This window comes from Mercenaria mercenaria, chromosome 8 (genome assembly GCF_021730395.1).
Source record: "Mercenaria mercenaria strain notata chromosome 8, MADL_Memer_1, whole genome shotgun sequence".
Lineage (NCBI taxonomy): Eukaryota > Metazoa > Mollusca > Bivalvia > Venerida > Veneridae > Mercenaria > Mercenaria mercenaria.
Genome location: NC_069368.1, coordinates 38,521,055 through 38,538,712, shown reverse-complemented (window position 1 = coordinate 38,538,712; position 17,658 = coordinate 38,521,055). Strand labels below are relative to the sequence as shown.

At 37.5% G+C, this 17,658-nt stretch overlaps 1 long non-coding RNA gene across 1 annotated transcript; it reads right to left on the bottom strand.

Moving 5' to 3' along the window:
- Positions 1-1,184: 1,184 nt before the first annotated feature.
- LOC128559013 (uncharacterized) lies at positions 1,185-14,917 on the bottom strand. Its single transcript, XR_008372018.1, has 3 exons — positions 14,832-14,917; positions 5,595-5,733; positions 1,185-3,960 (listed from the first exon to the last, which is right to left on the bottom strand). It is a non-coding gene; the product is annotated as an uncharacterized LOC128559013 (long non-coding RNA).
- Between the last annotated feature and the right edge of the window lie 2,741 nt (positions 14,918-17,658).

Here is a 17,658-nt window from a genome sequence, read left to right as displayed (position 1 = left end):
TATAAAGCCGTTTCTAGGCCAAGGTAACACATATATTTAATTGAATACTAGTACTGTACCATTCCTGACATTGGTGTGAAACAGAGCTCTGTTTCCAGGCTGTGAAAAACCAGTTCCTTAGAGCCAGTTAAATTGCTGACTGCTACCAAGTTAGCTTTAAATAACCTTGTTAAAATTTATTAATACAAAATATTTTGTATATATTATTGATAAAGTAAAGTGCCAAAACCTTAAATATTTAAATTCTGTAAATATTCTATATTTACTGTACTAGTAAAAGTAAAACTAAACTTTTTTGTGTTGTTAAACAATAAAACTTAGTTACAGTCCATGATGGAGACCACTAGGGAAGTTACCATGGACCCAGCTGATATACCATCCACTGAAGCACAGCATGACATAGACCATGATTACCAACCCAGTACCTAGGTTCAAAACCTAACCAGATATACCTTATCTACCCAGACTTCTACCACCGCCAGTACACTGTCAGACGCCCGAGAGACGGAGGCAACGTCAAGGTCGAGGTTACAGTCAATGGACTGCGGTGATATGTCTCCTGATAAGTTAGCGTCAACGGGGACAAATGACCAGTTGGTGCTTGGTACACCTTCCGGTTAGGTGACCTGGCGCAGGCGTTCAGGGGTGGACAATGGAGTTTCTAATGACCAAGGACTTATCAACCTTGGCGGGTATTACACTGGATCCAGGGGGTCAGGAACAAAGCCTTGCAAGGTGGAACTGATGGTACTGGGGGATGGGGGGAAACTGTGATTTTTGTACTAATGCTAATTATTGTGGATCAGTTCCTTTAAACGCGGACAGGACCTTGGCCGATGGTATTATAGACCAGTGCCAGGTACCTAGGGGATATACTGCTAGGGGATTGGAACAAAAGGGATTTTTTTTACTCTGATGGGCAGTCAGAGGCTGGCCCACTGGGTGTTTCTGGGTATAGGAGGAGGGAGCTGTGGGCTTTAGTGGCGAGCAGATACCGGTATCCTGGACCCTCCATGCTCGAGAGGTGGTGTAGCCTGGAAGGATCTGGCATGATTCCAGGGGATAACGGAGATGTTGGAAGGGAACTGTCAGCATACATAGCACCTACACCAAGACCAGTATCAACCATAGGTCAAACAGAATATTCAGCTCATAGGGACAACCTTAAACCCCCTACCTTTGATAGCACAACTGACCTTAATTCCTATTTAACGCAATTTGATATGACCAGTGACTTAAATCATTAGTCTTTTGAAAAGAAAGCGCTTCAATTAGCTGTTTCCTTGAGAGGCGCTGTGGCTGAAATATTGAATGATATTCCTCCAGAAAGGCGTAGAGACTATGATTTAATTGTTGGTAGCCTGATTGATAGGTTTCAACCACAAAACCAGAGAAGACTCCATGTTGCCAAATTAAGAGCCCGCATCAGAAAACGAAATGAATCACTAGATGAACTAGCTAATGACATCAAAAAGATGGTTAGATTAGCCTATCCTGATCTTGATATGAAATGTTGGGAAGAGATGGCCCTTGAAGCTTTTGCAGAGTCCCTGAACGATGACCAGTTACGCAGAGACCTGATAGTAGCAATGTCCGAGGCCCTCGGATTAGCTGTAGAATCAGAAATAAATTATGTGGTTCTGGGACGATCTGTGTATGAAAATAATTGGAATCACTGCCTTACCCTTGCATGATCATAAGAGGCGACTAATAGGGTCTCAACACTTGGTTTTGCTGTAACTCTGTGATTCCAGCAGGTATGAAAATTTTGATTCCATACCTCATGTTTTTATTTCGATGTAAATGAGATATGAAACCAAAATTTGTAGTCCTGTTTGGCGCCATATAACCTATACTGTGTTGGTGCGCCGTAAAACCCAAATACAAAAATGTAAAATAAAAATACAGAATTAAATTATACAAGACGAGGTTCGTATTCCCGGATGATCCAAAATGAACCATTAGATGGCATAAAGTAGTCAAGGTACTAGACCACAGAACCAGGGAAATGGTTATTAGCTGAAAGAGAGGTCCGACCTTCAGCTAGGTTAAATCAATTGATAAACCAAGGGAGACAATTCCGTCGACCTTAAACCCTACAAATTCTATGAGTGGACTAAGGGAGGCAAATCCGTCAACCTTCATTCCAAGCAGACAATGATAATGATAAAGAGACAGAAGAAGAATTGACTCAGTGCATGGGACCCCGTGTTGCTGGGATTGTCAGTCAAGCTTACCTTGAAGGTATTCAGAGTTAGCATGAGAAAGAACGGAATGGTTATACAGGAAAGAATCAGAGTGAAGTTACAGATGACCAACCAAGAGCTCTGGTAGGTGATCTGTCGATAAATGGTACCGAGATGAGTTTTCTAGGTTCAAATAAGAATACTGACCCTCTGAGAAATACTGAAAGCACGCTGGAGGATACACTAGAGGTGTACTGGTCGACATTCCAGCAGGAAGATCCCAACATAGGTCCCCTACTAGTGAGGAAATTTCACATTTAATAATAATTTAATAATGAGGGTCTGTTAGAAAAATTTTAAGTGTATTTTTTGGTCTGGGCTACTTTTTGTGACATTTTTTTTTGTAGGACTTTAATCTGTTAACAGTAAACTAGTTGTTTTCAAGAAATGCTATTGTTACCACATTTATAGTAAATTTTTTGGTATCAGTACGGTAACAGTTGGTTAAAGGTAAAAATTTTGGTAATATTTACCTCTGATATAATAAAGGTATACGTATATCTTTAGTATTTTAACTTTTATAAGTTAAAGTAGATTTCTGACTTTGTCACTTCATTTAGCACTGTTGTCAGTCAGTGGTTAAGTAATCATCTGATAAATTTTCAACATTCTGTTAGAAGTATTTGGTACATTTCAAGTTCAACTGTTGAATATTACTGAGCCCTGGAATAAACGAAGTACTGTAACAATTGTTATTTATTGTTATATATTGTTAAGAATGCTGTTATTTTTGTTATACATTGTATTGCTCAAAGGACAAATTGCTCAATTGTTGAAAAGACAAAATCTCATGTACTTGTCCAAAATGTTGTGTTTATTATTAAGTATGGTACTGCCTAAAATCTGTGATGCAATGTGGTTACAGGTTCGAATTCTGGTGTCTATATGAATTATTTATAAATGTTGGAAATGGTACATATGATAATTGTTTAAATGCATAGCGTAAATGTAGCATCTATGAAATTTATCAAATTGATTATATATTTGATAATTAATTAATTGGAAATCTGTAAATGCAATATATGCATGTGTGTTCTACCTTCTGTCTAAAAGCAATTGTACTGCAATTGTATTGAAGTTATTGAAACCATTACTTTATAATGGCAGTACAAAGATTCGAACCATATTCGAGCGTATTAGAGGCATGAGGCCTCACGACCTCGTTTCATGCAATTGTTTTGTATTGCTTTTACGGCCTATCAGTAGTTTTTCATTTTTGATTTCAAAATTGTTAGGCTATCTGTCAGCTACTCTTAAATCATAGTTCATTGTTCTGTAACATTTCTAGGCATTGACAGATAACCAGTCAAATTATTAAATGTTTGTTTACTAAATTACATTCCAAAATATTAGGACTTTATTTATGTCATGCAGTTGTTTCAGTTAGTGAAACTGTAATTGTAGCTTTCGCAGGGACTCTTTATAAAAGTACGCAGTGTCAGCCTGAATTATTATAACAGTTCATTCAACAATTACCTGCTGTATTAAATCAAATCGATGTTTTCATGTAATGTCCATTGTTGACTGTGTAAAGACTGATAAAAGTTTACGTCAGTTGAAATTTTGACAGTTGTCAACCATCTTGGATTTTTGTACGTATGCACCGGGTGACTAATCTCTGTTTAGGTAGCAGATGGCGGTTTTTTCTAGTACTTCGGACTTCCGAGCGATGTGGCCAAGTCAGACGGCTTCCGATATCTTACGAGATGCAGACCTGAAAATAAAAAGATACCGGTTTTACATCTTACTTGAAGAAGAAATAAAATACATAGTAAACTTCATACAAAGCATAGATTTTTAAATCCACAAGCCACCTGAAAGATAATTTCAGCCCGCGAAAATACACGACATTTCAGCCCACATTAGCCATATCTCCAACTGGCCTTAAAATGTTAGGGGAAATGATAGAGCCAAATGGCCACTTGCATTCTGTACTCAGTTTCAAGTATTACTTGCACAGCTGGACAAAAATACCTGTCAACCGATTACTTTTTTCACTATTTTCAACTGTGTGAGGCCTATATGACATTTGACAGTTCACGAGACGCTCAATGCTGATAGTGGTATATATGCATTTCAAGCAGTTATATGAAAATGATGCCATCAAGCTTACATTCGCATCTGCCAGAATTTCTGCAACATACCATTCTTAAACTTGTTAATCACAAACTCACATCAACAAATATTTCAAACATCAAAACAGCCTTCACTTCAAGGTTTTATCTCTAATGACAGATTTTGACCCTGGCTAATTCGAATCTGTGGCTGGAAACTACCAACTGCTACCTTAAGGACCAAGACATGCATCTCCATGGACTGTCTGGCACCTGATTCTAAGAAAATGATCTATGACAAATAAAATCTTACCAATATTTAAACAATGCTTTGTTCTTCTTGCAAATTGCACATGTCCAAACAATGTCTACAATATTGTGGATTTGGCCCCATTTTACACACATATTTCTTACTGCATCTATCTTTCTGACATTAAAAAAAGACTTACCTACTATTACATGATGGCCATAAATGTACTGTATTAGCATTGTGCACAGCCCTGCATACTTGAGGAACAGAATTAAAAGCAGCACAGCTTACTTACCCAAGACTAACTGTACTTCAAGTCCGCAAGCTCAGGAAAAGCCGCCCCTGTTTACAAGTACTTTTTCATATTACCTTACATACAGTAAGTATAAAATAGCTTTAAATAAATATTTTACAATGCACTTTTGTTGTTGTTGTTCTTGTTCTTGTTGTTGTTGTTGTTGTTGCCAAACTTACCTATTTAACGAATTCGAGCAATCTCCAAGTACATCTCCGAGATACCATATCTTCTCTTAATTAAAACCAAATATCTGCAAATGTTACCTCACTCCAGGACCTTAAATGCACCCGAGATGTATCCACTCTCTACACTTTTCTTCTGTCGTCATGTCCTGACACCGATAAAGCCACAATAGAAATTTGTAAGAACTAAAATCATACCTGCCACTCGAGAAATATCTTCGAACGAAATATCACCACAAAATCCAGTTCCGAGCCTTGTGAAACAGCCATGTATTTACAAAATGCCAAAAAGTTGCACCTGTATTTCCTTTAAATAGTCCTTCTTCCTTTAAATTTGATATAAACTACAAAAGAAATGTGTTTCCCGCTAGAAATTTTAAGAAAACCCTACACTACAAACAAAAATAAGATTTACTTACCCGGTAAAATCAGAGTTACCTCCCCTTAACTTCTACCATATCAAACAACATCTGTCTATGTTATGAATCCATTCAGCTCGGATTTTTAAATAACACATACTGGAGAGCTTGAACAACACAAAAGAAAGCATGAAATAGTACTTACAAAAGTTAACAAATGTCTTAAGGTAGCAGATGGCGGTTTTTTCTAGTACTTCGGACTTCCGAGCGATGTGGCCAAGTCAGACGGCTTCCGATATCTTACGAGATGCAGACCTGAATGTCTTATTGCCGTATTTACTCAACTGAAAGTGGTAACAGATTTAATTTGTTGTTGGATTTAACAATTTATGTTAAATAATAACTATCGTAAATACCTACTTGACATTTTTGGCAGTATAAAACGGACATTGCAACCAAAATTTTACAAGATGATCATTATATATTTATATAGATGTGCCCTAGAAGGAACTTTTGCTATGCTTTAACTTGTTACTTATTATATTTTGTCCGACTTAGGCTTACACTTGTTTAGAGGTTAAGCTCCGCCTTATTTACATATAAGGATATGTTCGAATTCCGAGTGACGTCATGGTCGGCTGAAGTAAGTTCGTAGCCTCAACTCAGATACGGACCTGTCCCGGTATTTCTGACTTTTGCCTTATTTAGATTTGGTATTACATCCTCATTTGCATCCCTCGTATTAATTAATTCTTAGAACGCAAGAATCATCAATTTGCCTCCGTCTCTCGTCTAGTTAGGCTGTTATTTCGATTGCTCTTCAACATTTTTTCATTCACACTTCTACAACCTATACAAATCATTCAAACTTTGAAACTTCAAGGTACTTTTTTTTATTAAATTATACAGTTATATTTGTTCGCTGTATTTGGCTGTTTTCTGTTAGAAAAACTCTGTAAATTTAGACTTTCATCTCGGTCCGCCTGCTACGCGACTTTTTCCTGGTATTTCATAACTGATTATTTTATTCAGTCATAATTAATATCTATTGTTAAAGCTTCCCTTTAATAAAAGTTGTTTGAAGCTGAAAGGAACGTTATCTGTAGTTTATTTAACTTAGAAATATGTTAACTCGGGCGCTACCAGCCTTTTAACTTGGGCGCTACCAGCCTTGTCTTGGGCGCTACCAGCCTATAGGGTCGCGGCCAAACCCTACTTTTAGTCAACATATTGTAATCCCAACAATAAATAACCCTATAGTATTGTAACTGGAGGAATTAGTCCTCTGCTGTAGGCCCTTGCCCTTGGTCTGTGTATTTGACAGTTACCCTACCCAAGTACAGAACCGCGGGGGCACTACAATACCATCCTACCTCCGCTGTGCAATCATCATACCATGACTTTCCTAATATCCTACCACGCTATTCTACTATCCTACTACCGCTGTCCTACCATCCTACCATCGCTTTCCTAATATCTTACCACCGTTATTCTACCATTCTAACACCGCTATCTCACCATCCTAACATCGGTTTCCTAATATCCTACCATCGCTTTTCTACTATCCATCTTCCGCTATCCTACCAACATATTAACGCTATCCTACGATCCAACAAACGCTTTCCTACCATGCAACCACCGCTATCTTTTCATCTGAATATCGCTTTCCTACCATCCTACCAAGCTATCCTACCATCCTACCACCGCTACCCTACTATCCTACCATCCTACAACTGTTATCCTACTATCCTTCCACCACTTTCCTACCACCGATATCATACTATCCTACCACCGCTACACTACTATCCTACCATCCTACAACTGTTATCCTACTATCCTTCCACCACTTTCCTACCACCGCTACCCTACTATCCTACCATCCTACCACGCTATCCTACCATCCTACCACCGCTACCCTACTATCCTACCATCCTACAACTGTTATCCTACTATCCTTCCACCACTTTCCTACCACCGATATCATACTATCCTACCACCGCTGTCCTACTGTCTTACCACTTCTATCCTACCATCCTTCGACGGCTATCTAATAATCCTACCACTGCCTTGCTACACACAACCGCTTTCCTTCTATCCTATCACCACTATCATAACATCCTACAACCGCTATTCTACTATCCTATCACTGTTATTCTACCATCCTACCACCACTGTCTTACTATCCTACTAGCGCTACCCTAAATATCCTAATAATGCTTTCCTACTATCCTAACAGCGCTATCATACCATCCTTCTAACGTTATCGTACCAACCTACGATCGCTACCCCACCATCTTACCACCAGTATCCTACTATCCTACAAAAGCTACTCTACCTAACAACGGTTTCCTACTGTCCTACCACCGCTATCCTACTATCCTACAACCGCTATCCTACCATCTTACTGACGTTGTTCTACCATCAGTATCCTACTATCTTACCACTTCTATCCTACAATCCTTCGATAGCTATCCTTTTATTCTACCACCGCTTTCCTGCAATTATATCACTACTATCCTAACATCCTACAACCGCTATCCTACTGTCCTACCACCACTAACCTACAATCTTACCAACAATTTCCTACTACCCTACCACTGCCATCCTACTATCCTACTATTCTACCACCATTTACCTACAATCTAACCAAAGCTATCCTACTATAATACAACCACTATCATATCCTCCTACCAAAGCTATCCTACTATCTTCCCACCGCTATCTTTCCATCCTACCAACACTATCCTACTATCCTACCACCACTTTCCTACCATCCTACCACCGCTACCCATACCTATCCTTAGAATAAAAACCAGCAACTATCGACCAATTTCTCTGACCTGTATTGCGTCCAAACTCCTTGAGCACATCGTGGTTTCAAATCTTATGTCCTTCTTTGACAAACACAATATTACCAGCCAGTTCCAGCATGGTTTTAGGTCGGGTCATAGTTGCGAAACTCAGCTTATTAATTTTACCCAGGAACTTTATAGTAATTTAGAACAAGGTCAACAAACTGACGTCATCGTAATGGATTTTTCTAAGGCATTTGACAAATTCGACCATTTGAGGCTAATTTACAAGTTACAATCCCTAGGTGTTAGTCCCCAAATAACTAATTGGGTCAAATCCTTCCTCTCTAATCGTACTCAGAAGGTCGCAGTTGAAGGTCACCTGTCCAGCGAACTTCCGGTCCTGTCTGGAGTTCCACAGGGGTCTGTCCTTGGGCCTTGCCTTTTCCTTGTATACATTAACGATCTGCCTGACTCAGTCAAATGTAAAACCCGTATGTTTGCAGATGACACCATCGTATACCTCACTGTCAAATCAAATAATGATAGCATAGCCCTTCAAGAAGATCTCCACAAATTAGAAACATAGGAAAGAGTCTGGCAAATGGAATTTAACCCCGACAAATGTGAAGTCCTTAGAGTAAGTAGGAAGAGAAATCCCTTTATATATCCCTACAGGTTACACAATACAGAGTTAAAGTCCACCTCATCAGCTAAATACCTAGGAATAACTATCTCCAATGATTTGAACTGGTCACAACACATAGAAAACATAACTTCTAAGGCAACCTCTTCCCTTCGATTTATTCAGAGAAATGTCAAGACAGAAAACATAAAGGTCAAAGAAGCTGCATACACCACTTATGTCCGCCCCCAGCTAGAATACTGTTCAACTGTGTGGCATCCCTGGCAGAAAACCCTCACCCATAAACTTGAACGAGTCCAAAGGTCAGCAGCTAGGTATGTTATGAATGATTACAACTATACAAGCAGTGTTACTGAAATGTTGAAATCCTTAGAATGGAAAACTCTCCAGTACCGTAGGTTAAACTGTTCATTACTTTTGTTTTTCAAAGTAAGGACCCAGACCGTTGCTATTGACCAAGGTTACTTGACCCCCATTAGAAATCTGAACTACTTGATCCCTTATTCCAGCACTCAATACTTTGCTAACTCTTATTTCCCTAGAACCATCCGTCTCTGGAACTCCCTCCCCACATCAGTCAAAGCTAGCCCCAGCCTCAGTATCTTTACAGAGAGGCTGGTGGCGGTCACAATGTAATTCTTCCATTCTGTCCTATTTTAACTGTAGCATACTATCCTTTTATCTTTTACTTTTAACACTGTAATATACTAAATTTCTTTAACAACTGTTTCTCTGACAGCGCCGACCAGTCATAATCGGAAATCGATTGTTGGTTGTACCGATGTAGATGTAGATGTGGATACTACCAGCGCTATCCTACCATCCTACTAACGCTATCCTACCAACCTACGATCGCTATCCTACCATCTTATGAACGTTATCCTACTGTTCTACCACCACTTTCTTACCACCGTTATCCTACCATCCTACCACCGCTATCCTACTTACCACTTCTATCATACAATCCTTCGACGACTATCCTATAAATTGAATCATATCCCCACTTTCCTACAATCTTACAACCTTTTTCCTTCTATCCTATCACAACTATCTTAACGTCCTACAACAGCTATCCTACTATCCTACTTCTGCTGTTTTACTATCCTTCCACCGCTAACCTATCATCATACCACCGCCATCCTACTATTCTACCACAGCTATCCTACTACTCTACATCCACTATCGTACCATTCTACCGCAGCTATCCTACTACTCTACATCCACTATCATACCATCCTACCACAGCTATCCTACTACTCTACATCCACTATCATACCATCCTACCGCAGCTATCCTACTACTCTAATCCAATATCATACCATCCTACCACAGCTATCCTACTACTCTACATCCACTATCATACCATTCTACCGCAGCTATCCTACTACTCTACATCCACTATCGTACCATCCTACCGCAGCTATCCTACTACTCTACATCCACTATCATACCATCCTACCGCAGCTATCCTACTACTCTACATCCACTATCGTACCATTCTACCGCAGCTATCCTACTACTCTACATCCACTATCATACCATCCTACCGCAGCTATCCTACTACTCTACATCCACTATCATACCATCCTACCGCAGCTATCCTACTACTCTACATCCACTATCGTACCATTCTACCGCAGCTATCCTACTACTCTACATCCACTATCATACCATCCTACCGCAGCTATCCTACTACTCTACATCCACTTAACATCCTACAACAGCTATCCTACTATCCTACATCTCTTTTACCATCCTACCACGCTAACCTACATCTACAGCCACTATCGTACATTCTACCACAGCTATCCTACTACTCTAATCCATATCAGTACCATTCTACCCAGCTATCCTACTACTCTACATCCACTATCATACCATCCTACCACAGCTATCCTACTACTCTACATCCACTATCATACCATCCTACCGCAGCTATCCTACTACTCTAATCCAATATCATACCATCCCCCAAAGCTATCCTATCATCCTACCACCGCTATCCTACCATCCTACCAACGTTATCTTACGATCCTACCAACGTTTTCCTACCATACTTCTTCCGATACCCTACTAACCTACAACCGTTATCCTACCATTCGATCGTCATTATCTTTTCATCCTCCCAACGTTTACCTATCATCCTATCACCGCTATCCCACTATCCTAACACCGCCCTCCCACCATCCTATCAACGCTATCATCCAACCACGCTGTCTAAAATATTGCTCACGTTATCTTACTATCCTACCACCGCTATGCTATCATCCTACCACGCCATCCTACCAACCCTTCTCACATTATTCTACTATCCTACCACCGGTATCCTATAATTCTATCACCATTATCTTATCATCCTACCAACGCTTACCTACCATCCTATCACCGCTGTCCTACTATCCTAACACCGCCTTCTTACCATCAAGTCAACGCTAGACTGCCATCCATTCACGCTATCCTACCATCCTGCTCACGTTATTTTACTATCTTACAAATGCTATGCTATCATCCTACTACGCCATCCTACCATCCCTATCCTTCCATTCTATCAACGCTATCCTACCACCCTACCACCACTTTCCTATCACCTACCAATGTTATCCTACCACCGCTGTCCTACCATGCTACAACTGCCTACTATCGTCGTTTTACCATCGTACTATTCCACCATCCTATTATCCTACCATCGCACTTTGATTACGGGCGATGAAACATTATGAATGTAGCTGTATTCCATAAATTCAGAGACACTTATTCTTCTTTACAAAAATTATGCTTTCCAATAATTCTACTGTTTCTTTTATATTCTTATTTGGTTATTAACTGATCTAGTTTTTGAAGCTGACCATTATTATACTCCATTTCCTATTATAAGAGTTTATACAATTCATTTTTGTATGCAAGTGCTTGGACTTATATGCGTTACGTTGGTCTGCAGTTTGCATTTTGCAGTTTGGATTTTAATTTTGCTATATAAGATATATCTGAATCACGATTCACTTTCCGCGGAAAATGTTCTTATTTTGCGCTTTTCAGGCTTTACGTAATATTGTACTTTTCAATCTTTGTAATATGATAATTTGAACTGCAAACGGCAAATTTTGCATTTTGCATTTCAAAGTGCAAAATGAATTCTATATTGCGTTCCAATACATACATTGAACTACGATGAAGCAATACGGTTTAGAAACGTTTTGTATCTGAGTTAGTTTAATATAAGAAAACGTAAAAGATGGTTCAGCATGTATATTACAAGTTACTAATGTTTCTTTATTATCTATACCGACATGAATATATAATCATAATCTCTAATTGTTAAATGTATACGATACTGTGCTAAGACGTTTTCTTTCAGATTTTAAGCTCTCATTTCGAAGATGATATATTAATGAGGCATTATTCCTAGTTTTGATTGAAAGACGCGGATGGAGCTTTCAGTCATAACGAGTCTATCAAGCTAAAACACACTACCACGAAGACATTTTTATAAATCTTTATGAAAAATAATAGGAGTGAGCTGTTATTTTACATATTGTACCTTCATTTTTGAAAAGTTGCCAGTCAATACATATCATGCTCTATATTATGTTCAAAAGTCATACAGCAGCATCTCTAAAATTTGTGAAAGCATGCTGTTTGTGTGTTCGTCTGTTTCAACATTTTTTCAGTCATATAAACGATGATGTCTACTTGTAGCAGTGAGCACAATGCCCAACTTTATAGTGCTGCCTCACTGGAATATCACGCCATAGACACGTGATATGATATCCCACCTAGTCACATTATACTGACACCGGGCCGACCAGTCCTATCACTATCCTCTTAATGCTGAGCCCCAAGCGAGGAAGCTACTAGTACCATTTTTCACGTCTTTTGGTATGACGCGGCCAGGGATCAAAACCATGCTTGTTACTTAACATACTCAAGGCAACAGAAAAACAAACCAGCACCTATTAACAATAAGAAAATTTATTTTTAAAAATAACAATTCAATTACCTTGAATGTATTAACTAGCCGTAAAGTCCAATTCTAATAGGCAAGAATAGTCCAAATCCTGTCCTGGTCAAATTAAAATCCAATCGGTATTAGTTCCAAATATTTCACACTGAATTCAAACTGAATTTAGTAGATATCCTAAGAATATAAATCCTCTCTTTAAGATAAAGTTTTTAATCCACTGTGTTAATATAAATCCATCAAATGCTAAATGTCCAAACTGGTAATATTTTGTGAAATAAAAACATGCAGGAATGTTTTTCAATAAGACCTTACTTAGGTTCTGTCCTGTATTCAGACAGAATGTTTTTCATAAAGTCCTTCTATAGGTCTGATCCTGTCTTCAAATCAGGAATAGTTATTTTCAATAAGACTATTAGTAGATTCTGTCCTATCTTAAGTAAGTAATCACGGTTAATTTTCAATTAATGTCCTAACTGGTAATCTGTCTGTGATAACATGCAGGAATGTTTTTCAATAAGACCTTACTTAGGTTTTGTCCTATCCTCAGACAGCTTCCTATCTAAAGCATCATGAAATGTTCAAGCACTTTCATGTATCATTAAGAATAAAAAGGAAGATTCGGGGGGGGGGGGGGGGGGGGCGGATTACAGACTTTAAAATAATGTAATCACCCTGTTAACAGTGTTTGTGATAGAACTTTCTAGAAAACCATAGAACATAATAACTTATTGACATATTTGATGTCTCAGAACTAGGACAGGCTTTACAGTAAACAATGAGTCATTAATAAAAAATAATAAAGTACTAGTAAAAAATGGAGAATAACATTTACAAATAAAGATGCCTACATACTAAAAACATACAATATATCATCTACCACAGAATATATTATAGAAACATCCTATGATTTTCTTCTTCAAATTATTTACGAGATAGGACTGGGCTAGTCCATCATTTAACATGACAATATGGTCAATTTCAAGTATAACCGATTGACAGCTAAATGAAGAACGATCAAGCGGGCAATCATTTCTAACTTAATTTGTTAGCTGCAGGCTGTTGTATTATTGAGCCAAATTGGGCCCGCATTTCTGTGACAATAGCCACATGTTTTTCCCAAATAGATTACTGCGTGTTTAATCTGATATCAAATTGATACATATGGTATTTCTCGAGCCTGATAAAGAATGTAAGATACAGTATTATCATAAAAATTGACAATACAATAAAATATCTTATTGATTTTATTACTTGCTAGTCAACTCTTAAATGCAGTCTTAAACTAAAAACATGTTTGTGCGCACGCGCGTTTAAAGCTGTTATCAACAGAACAATTCAGTTAAAGGAAACAATGTATTTTCAAGCACTGAAAACTTTATATCGACCTAGAGATCTATATAGAAAATAAGTGGAGTTGTGTAATACACGACTATGTAGATCTACTAACATTCAGTATCAATAAACTAAGAAATAATAGATATATAGATCTATCTCATTTTGTGATTTGTCGCTGAATAAAATCATTGTTTGGAGGCAAACAGACACTAAAAAGAAAAATGGCGCGAAAAAAATGGTAGTCGCATAATGGCGGATAAAATAGTCCTCAGTTTTTTTTTGCTCTGTTGAGCTAGCTATTTTCCTTATTTTCTTTGCAATTTTTTTGCTAAAATCACATGACAGATCTATGCTTGACATGTAGGTAGCATTTTCATAAAGAAAAAACAACATTACAAAAATTTTCATGGAAAACACACCACCAGTATAATTTAGGGTCTCATTTTTTAGCTGATTTTGCAGTTTGTGTGTTTGACTGAAATTATTTTTCTTGCATCAAACATGACCCCCACTTTTCTTTTGATTTTTAATTAGTACTGACAATATTCTTCAAGAAAATGTAGGTTACAGAAATTTAAAATTGGCCCTGATGTGTGCTGCGGTCATTGGAATTAGGTCAATTTTATATAGAATAAAGAACAACAACTATTTAGTGTGTTATAACCTGGAGTTCAGATGCGAAGGAATTATATCACGAGGGCACATTACCAAGAATTTTGAAGTACATCCTTGATGACATCCATTTAATATTTGCCTGTTTTCTGTTGGTTTCTTTTCCAGCGCGTTGCTATGCCGTTTGACGCTATGACGTAATAATTGTGACGTCAGAAAAATGAATTGTGGTATAATAACATACAATCTTCAGCCTTCTTTGTTTAATAGGAAAGTCAATCGGGTATAGTTAGAATTTACACTATACATATGGCAAGTAGAAACCCGTATTATATAACTCTTACAGTTTAAGTGCACCACATATTGTATAGATTAGGCCACACCAAATTGATTAGGCCTACCTGTTCGTCGGATTTCCCGCACCAATTAATTTTTTAATTTAATTTTTTTAATTAATTTTTTTTGACCGCCCGCACCTGAAGTATTTTTTGCGCTGGGTCGAAATCAGTAGGAACGTAAAAAAAAGGTGGAAATTCCGAAGTTTAAACGCACCTAGCTTGTAATTTATGCCAGCATTTTTTAATTTTCTAGTTTACGGGAGCGCAGACCCTATTTTTTGACAAAACGAAATAAAAATAAAAGTCATTTTCAGTACTTTTGTTTTCATTTTACCCGCCGACTGTCCATATTTGCTACTGTCAATACAAGTTTAACTGTATGGTAGTGGATTTGTTTCATCAAAGTGAGCAGACGCATGAAAAATGGCAGCCTGCATGAATGAAATTGTGTAAAATTGAATTAGAAAAAATATACTAGTTAACAGACAATAATCTTTGGAATAAGTTGGTAGTGATAACAAGTATTGTAAATGAATTGGAGCTGAGTAGAAATTACAGCAGCTAAAGCTCAACATTGGGAATAATCACGTAAAACGTTCACTAACAACGCTGTCCAGATGTTGAAAAATCTGGCGTATCACATGTACGAGATTTGTTGTCTGTATATTATAATTGGACAACGATCAAATTCATGTGGGACTGCCAGAAAAATACCACAATTAATAAAAAGGAAAGACACAAATAAATGGCGAAATGGAAGAGCAAACGTGAGTATCAGCTTGTAAAAACATTTTTTTCTTTGAAGTATTGAGAGTCTTTTCCTTTGAAGTATTAGGGGTCAGAGAAGAAAAAATAAAGTAATATCACAATTGTTAGTAATTATGTTTAAAACAAACTGCATTTTCAATGTATAATGATTGATGTCCCCTGCAAATGCAAACACGTGATAAAAAATTCAAACTAGTCCAAATAATTTGACGGTCACATTAACGATTGTTTTATATTTCTGTCGGGCAACCTAACCGAGTGGAGATATTGCGCATATGAAAAGCATATCTCAATATTCCGAGGATCAAGTCGAATTAGTTTGAATAAAGTTCTAACCAGGTACCCTAACTCAAAAGATAATTATCAAACATGAAACTCCTGGCAATATTCTCATGTCCACTTAAGTATACTAATAAAGAAGACCCATTGAAAGTATGTATAGGACAAACATTCAGCCACTAATTGCCGCATGTGCCTTTTACACTGAGGAACACAATAAGATATCCAGTAATAAATGTATTTTCGGACTCCTAACTTACTACGTCCAAGTCCCATTTCAGTGAAGAGTCTTTTAGTGTTAAGTAAGAGATATCTGCTAATCTGTTCTCTACCAATCTGATTGGTGGGGATACTTGATTCTTTAAGCCATTTTTTACTAGCGCACATTTAGTGCACCTGTCTAATCTGGTTCAGTGTCTTATAACCCTTTTTTTTAATTAGATTTAAGGACACATCTTTGTGTTATGATTAGCAGACATGTCTTGCTTTTTACTGTAATATATGAGAATTGATTAAATTGATAAATATGGTGATAAATTTAAGAGTAATGCCGTGTGGTGGGTGATGTGGATTTGGTCGTCTGGTGCCTCTGTATGGCCAGTTAGGGGACTGCAGTGTTCTCTTATCAACTACAACAATTGCGGTGTGGTGGATAGGAGGATGCTGTGGTTCTGTTCCTGGTGGCTTGGATCTGCTGGTTGACCTAGGTTGTATCGCTTGTTGGACCACTTGCATTGGCTGTCACACGGTGATGCTCATTAGATTATCGTTAGAAGTAATGTGAAATATGTGATATGTAGAAATTTTATATATATAGTCTCTTGTAATTCAAATTTGAGTGGCCATTTACTTGTGTTTTATTATGTATATGTCATGTTTTTATACTGTAAACATGTAAATGGATGAGACTGAAATAAACAAATAAACTACAATATAGATGGAAATACACTTTATCTGGTGTTTAACACGACATAAGCGATAATTACTTTATTTTTATTTCATCGCTCTTCGCTCGCATCAATAAATGATGATTTGAAAAAAAAAAAAAATTTTTTTTCGCTCGCTCGCCCCAAATATTTTTGAAAGAAATCCGAAGAACAAGACATCAATTTGGTGTGGCCTTAAGTTAAATTTCGTCATTGTAGATCTACATTAAACTGACATTAAACAATGCATCCTATTAATATGCATATAAAGACTGAAACTGGTTTGTTGCATTAACTAGAATTAGAAACACTTATTAGTGTGACAACATCACTCGAAATACAGTGTTATAGCTGACAGAATGCTACAATGTTCATTATGCACAATTTGACGTAAGTAAAAACCAGACTTAGTAAAACAATCACCTGAATGGCAATACCGTTATTATTACAGCTAATTAAATGTTCAGTGCAGTGAAAAGAACAAGTTTGAACTTGTTTATTAATGTTTCGCGTTTGGTCACGCGAGCTTGTATACTATTCAACTAGTCCAACCTGTGACGTAATTATCACTTACATTTCATTTCAGTCTGATATTAGGTCCAACTCAGCCAC